This window comes from Tasmannia lanceolata, unplaced genomic scaffold, assembly GCF_043159265.1.
Source record: "Tasmannia lanceolata isolate RefF3 unplaced genomic scaffold, GAP_Taslan_0.1 ptg000006l, whole genome shotgun sequence".
Lineage (NCBI taxonomy): Eukaryota > Viridiplantae > Streptophyta > Magnoliopsida > Canellales > Winteraceae > Tasmannia > Tasmannia lanceolata.
In genome coordinates, this window is record NW_027518683.1 from 49658128 (window position 1) to 49663770 (window position 5643).

General features: G+C 38.3%; 1 long non-coding RNA gene across 1 annotated transcript; it reads right to left on the bottom strand.

The window, feature by feature from the left end:
• Positions 1 to 2125: 2125 nt before the first annotated feature.
• On the bottom strand, positions 2126 to 4838 carry LOC143878679 (uncharacterized). The gene is made up of 3 exons (XR_013251077.1): positions 3089 to 4838; positions 2794 to 2998; positions 2126 to 2698 (listed from the first exon to the last, which is right to left on the bottom strand). It is a non-coding gene; the product is annotated as an uncharacterized LOC143878679 (long non-coding RNA).
• Between the last annotated feature and the right edge of the window lie 805 nt (positions 4839 to 5643).

A 5643-nucleotide genomic window follows, 5' to 3' on the forward strand; every position in this document is an offset into this window, starting at 1 on the left:
TCATGTGCATAATTCCAAAACCCATATATTGGTAATTTGTACTTTTGTGAGCCCTTTGATGCCTAATTACAAATATGTGTTTGTTTGATTTCTCCTTGGAGTGACACATGTATGGACTTGTTTGATGCAATTTTACATTTTTTATGGGTCGTCCCAAACAAAAATTTCTTTAGTTGATATTTGTTTTTAATTACATTGTGTTTTTTTATGGATTCTTCTCTTTTGCTCTTGAATTGCTGATTTTGTTTAATGTCTTGCCATTTTCATTATCGACCTCCTCCTATTGGTGCTTTCTACGTTTTATGGATTCCCTTGCTTGCTACTTTTAGGAATATCCTTTTGAAAAATTCAAAGTTGTATAACCTTTGTTTTCCTCATTTAAAATCATGATTCTCATCCTTGGCTTGATAGAGGATTGGGTGAGGGTTATGTTTTCTGAATCATAATTGATCTTGCTTTTTGTTTCACTTGAGAAGGGATAAGGGAATGGGATGGAAGCGGCGGTTCATGGGAGGGGAGCTTTGTTGTTGTACATATGAATGCAACTTTAATTTCCTAATTTTTATGTCTATCTAGGATTTGATGTTGTTTTTTTATTGTGATTTGACATCAGAATGGAGTTAACAAGGGATCAAATTGTGGTCATCATCGGATTGTACATCCAACACAAGCTCAATGGTCAAGGCTTTGTTTTTCAACCTGGAATAATATCATGCGAAGGTTTATTTTCTTTTCAGTGTGTATTTTTTTGGATGCTGGGATGCTCTTCATTCATGTTATTTGTTCAATTATTTAATGGCCGATAGTCGAAGATTGTTACATTCTTAAATTTTTTTATAGAGTATGAAATATAATTACCTTTTTTTTTATTTAGGTGTTCTTTACAGTTGATGGTGATGGGATAAATCAAAAGGCCATTAGAGATCAATATTTCATGGTAGTTTTATTTCTCAATGTGTGTTTCTTTCTAGGGCTGCTCTGATTTTTTTTTTTTAACAGGTAAAACTTTCTTATTAAGGCTCCTTTTTTTCCATTTCCAAACACCACTATTCCTCTCTTCCCAAAATCTCTCTCACTGGTCCCTCCTCTCTTTTTTTGTAGGATTTCTCTCTAGATATTTCTCTAATGCATTAGTTGCCTTTCCGAAGTGGTTTGATAGATTTTTCTCTAATACATTATTTGCCTTTTCGAAGTGGTTGTGAGCATTAACATCTACTACAAAAAGGTGACTGTTTTTAATTAGGGTTATTTTTTTTCTCTCATTATCTTTAGGGTCAGGGTTTGGAACCCAGTTTATAACATTGATTATTGATATACTATGATGTGTTTATTAGTTTTGGTGGAATCTTTTAGTTGACATTTTTCTTATGTTTGACTACTGTTAGGAAGAAATGGACAATTCACCCTCGAGGTGTGAATTTGCAAAGTGAACAAAATGTCCATATTTCAAGGGTTAGTTTCTTATTGTGTTTTCATGAATTGTTGGATCGTTATATTTCTGGTTGTATGTTTCTTGGGTTTGTATATATCTTAAGGGTTTTAGCGATCATTTGTATGTGAAATTTAAATTCTCTGACTATAAAGCCTCATATAGTTGTCTTGAGAGGCTTATGTGAAATTCTCTCAACTCTTCCTCAGGGTTGCTTTCGGGCTTGTCCATGCTCTTTGAAAGTCAGGCCCAACGTGGTCAACATAGTAACACATGCTGTCAGGATCAGGATCATCGTATCCCTCTAGCTACCATCTTCTCCTTCTCTAATTGGTGAAGCCTCTTCTTGGTGTCAAGCCTCTTATTTCTTCTTCTTTAATTAGTGAAGTTTTGTTGTGAGGCTTGGGTATTTAGAGTAGAGATTAGGGGGTTTATAGAGTTGGGTAGAGGGGGAAAGGTGGTGATATTTATTTAACGGTTGCATTACTCACTTATTCTAAATGTATCCGTTTTTCTTTTGTTTATGTTATTTTTCATGTACATGAATTTATGCAACAATTATGCAACACAAGTCGTGGTTTCTTAGCTATTGGTGACACCAAAAAATTAAAATTTACACAAGACAGAAATAGTTAGAATCATAGTTGTAAATTCTGTTTCGGTCGCCATTTCGTTTTGGCCACCGAAACGAAATTTCGGTGGGATTTCGGTCATTTCGGTGCATTTCGGTTGAAACTTTTCGTTCACACAAAAAATATATTAAAAAATATGAGAAAAATCCAAAAAAATAAAAAATCAATAGAAAAAGATGAAAAACTAATAAATAGTCCAAAATATGTATCCCAAAAGGCATATTCATTACTTAAACACATAAAGTCTTGCACAAGTCCAACTGATAGTCTGATACATAGAAAAACATAAAAAAAAAAGATACATGAAAGTGAAACATAGACAATAGCTAGTAGCAACAACTCTCAGTCATCATAACCCGGATGATCATACTCAATGTCTTCTTCGTCGTCGTCGTCGCCGCCGTCATCACCACCTAAACCACCAGTAGGGACATCTTCTTCAAGAGGCATGAGAAAGTCGTCGTCGTCGTCGTCGTCCCCGGCCCCAACCACAGCAATAGGTGCTTCAAGATTTTCCCACCCAATATCTTCCGGCGTGAATATGACATCTTCTTCTTCTGCAACCCAATCCATCATGACATCCAGATGGTCTATGCTCAAAGGGTCACTAGTGGTAGATGATTTCCTCAACAAGTCCCTAAAAATGAAAATATTAAGTTTAATGTCAAAGGTTAAACTTAAAAGCTTAAAGTGATGAGGTGAGAGTTGAAAACATTATATTACGTTGTATACCTTTATCGAAACTTAAGATTGTAATGGACAAACACCAAGTCATCTAATCTCTGGTGCTCCAACATATTTCTCTTTGCAGAGTGAATGTGTTCGAAGGTGCTCCAATTCCTTTCACACCCAGTCGCACTGCAGGTCTGACTGAGGATTCTGATCGCAAAGGTCTGTAATTCTTCCACGTCACCTCCGAATTGACTCCACCATGCAACTGTAAAGTAACAAATAGTAAAGTATTATTTGTTGAGAAACTGAAAGTTAAAATGAATTATACTTAATTAAATAAACAACTCAAATATACCTGGTCCCAACTTCGTTCGGTTGCGGATTGCAAGCTTCATTCCAAACATACCCTTAGCCTCTCGATAATCCTCAATTTGATTGGTGATGAGGTCTTGTGTAGCTTCATCAGGTACCAGTCGAGTGATGCATGCCAACAAGCCTCTGGTTACTTCACTGTGCCTAGAGAAGGTAGGAGTGAAAAAGAGAGCAGGGTTAAGAAAATATCCTGCTACATGGAGGGGACTATGGAGTTGCCTATCACATCTTTGGTCGATGATCCTTCAGATGGGCATGTAATCTGATTTTCTCTTCAACCTCTCCTTGATGTTCTCTTTGGCCTTATCCATGGCCTCATATAGGTAACCTATCGCCGGTTTGTCCTGCCGATCTACCAAACGCAGCACTCTCACTAAAGGCTCGCTGATGTTTAGAATGTACTTGCATTGGTCCCAAAAAATTTTATCCAACACAGTACTAACTACCCCTTCACTCAGTGGGTGTTGGACAAACCTACTAGTACTATACTCATCAGACACAAACATCTGCTGAAGTGCTTTCCTATTCAACACCAAACTTTGTATGCTAATGAAATTTGTAGCAAATCTGGTTGCAGCAGGGCGGCACAACTCTTTCCCACCTGTGAACTTCTTCCTCATCAAATTCAAGAGGCTTCCATGGTTGTAGATGAACTTTGTAATCGTCCGAGCCCTCTCAATTGTGGTTGCTATGTGAGAAAATGCAGTCGGTTTGCACAGATGCTCCAAGATGAGATCTAAGCAATGAGCTGCGCACGGAGTCCAAAAGAATGTACCAAACGCGGCTTCTAGTCTTTTCCCAGCAGCTTTGTAACTTGGCTCACTGTCAGTTACAAATTACACCACATATTCCGGATTCACCTCTCCGACAATCTTTTCAAAGATATTGTATAATTCATCGGCATTCTTCACTATGCCAGATGCATCAACGGATTTGAGGAATATGACTCCTTTAGGGCAGTACACCAAAAAGTTGATTAGGGAACGTTGTTTGGTGTCTGTCCATCCATCTGCCATAATGCTACAGCCAGTGTATCTCCATGACATCTTAATCTCCTCCAAGTAGTTGTTTACCTCATCCACTGTATTCTTCAAAATGGAACCCCTTAAAGCATGATAAGTAGGTGCCTTATAACCCGAACCCACGGCATTCACAGCATCAAACATAGGTTGCCAGAAAGGTGAATTGGCAACGTTGAAAGGGAGATTGGCATCGTAGCAAAGCATGCCAACCACCATGTCTGCTCTATCCATTGTTTCTTTGGTAGCCAAAGCACTTTTAATGCTTGGCTGGGCTCCAGGGGTTGTTCGTGGTGCAAAGAAATTCCTGATCCCTCCTGTGATTCCCTTCTTCTTCCTTTTTGTACCACTCGGTTCTACAAGAACTTCCTTACCTCTTCGTTGAGGCAGTTGTGTGCCAATGTCTTCTTCATTATGCTCTTCTTCTTCGTCTGGTGTGCCATAAAAACCTCCAACCTCTGCTCTGGATAGGCTCATCCTAGCCCTTTCTTTTCTCTTTGCATCTAAAAGTTACTTCATTCGATATTTTACATCTTCAGTCACTTTTTTGCATGATTTTACTTCACCAGGAACAGCCGCTAAATGTTCTTTCAAGCGGGTTATACCTCCACCCGATATGACTTTGCCACAGAATATGCAAGTTACTTTATTTTTTTGACCCGGAACCAATGTACCGTAAGCCCATGCCGGGTCATCCGATCTAGCGGGTGCCGAACCAATAGAGAATGCTCCTGCAGAAGGTCCCGAGCACGACCCACTCATTCTGAAATGAAGTAGAAGAAGGGGAAAAATGAATTAGAAGAAAGAAAATTGAAACAAATTACAAAAAAATGAAGTAGAATGGGACAAATGAAGTAAGAAATAAAAGAAAGGAAATGGAAAGAAATAAAGAGAATCTTGAGGTTGAACTTGATTTGAAGAGAATAAGATAATATTAGCCTTCCCTTACTTGAAATTTGTAGTGTAACTTGTAAGCCTTCACTTGAAATTTGTAGTGTAACTTGTAATTTGTAAGCCTTAGGAATAGTTCTTGTAGTTGTAAGTTGAAGGTAGACGTTCCCTTTGCTCCAAAATGGACTTGGATTGAGTTGAAGAAGAGTGTAGACTTGTAGGAAATTTATTAGAATAGATAGTGTAAGTGAAAGTAGAAAAGAGAAGGAGAATCACTTATATGAAGGTGGAGGAGGAAGGTAGGGAAAATGCTATTTATAGAGTTTTTTATTGTTTGTGCAAGTAAAAATGAGTGTATTGTGGATTTCGGTTCCTCTCTTGACCGAAATATGAAACTTCGTCCCTGAAATTTTGGATTTCAGTCGAAATTTAAAACCATGTTTCCAACAATAACACTTGGCTGAAACATCCCAGGACCTCAGAAAAAGACTGCATTCCCGTACAGATATGCAGTCCAGTAGTCTTGCGCACCACCTAACTGCGTGCTACAGGTCATTCCTGGAGATGGTGACTATCCAGCCCTTTGCATAAGCTAAATTGGAATCAAGTTGCTCGGTGAGACCCGAGT